This window comes from Sinocyclocheilus rhinocerous, unplaced genomic scaffold (genome assembly GCF_001515625.1).
Source record: "Sinocyclocheilus rhinocerous isolate Xijiao unplaced genomic scaffold, SAMN03320098_v1.1 scaffold228, whole genome shotgun sequence".
Lineage (NCBI taxonomy): Eukaryota > Metazoa > Chordata > Actinopteri > Cypriniformes > Cyprinidae > Sinocyclocheilus > Sinocyclocheilus rhinocerous.
Window position 1 is genome coordinate 718,585 of NW_015634565.1, and position 467 is coordinate 719,051.

Genomic DNA, 467 nt, shown 5'->3' on the forward strand with positions numbered 1-467 from the left:
AAGTACAACTGGAAGAAGAGTGTTCTCTGGACACTTCCTAGACATTTAATTTCTTTTATAGTACACAATAACCACAAAATTGTGGTTGCAAAATGATAACAGGAGAATGTCCAGGTCATATTTCACCCCCAAATAAAACTAAAAAGAAAGAAATACATTTTGGCACAAAGAAAAAAAAAATAGTTTGTTTGATTGTTTATTGAAATTTATTTAGACATTTTAAGACAATTCCAGAACTTTTCCCTACAATTTAAATTTTTTTGTCTGCCATTCTCAGTGATGATTCCAATTGTTGTGTTACAGCAATTTGGGCAGCAAAATATTACTGTAAAATATAAAAATGTAAATAATATATAATAATTTTAGATTTAAATATAAAAAATTAAGGGGGAAATTGAATGCCTCAAAAAATCCTAATGCTGTTGAAAATAAACAATTTTCTTATATAATTTATATTATATTACATT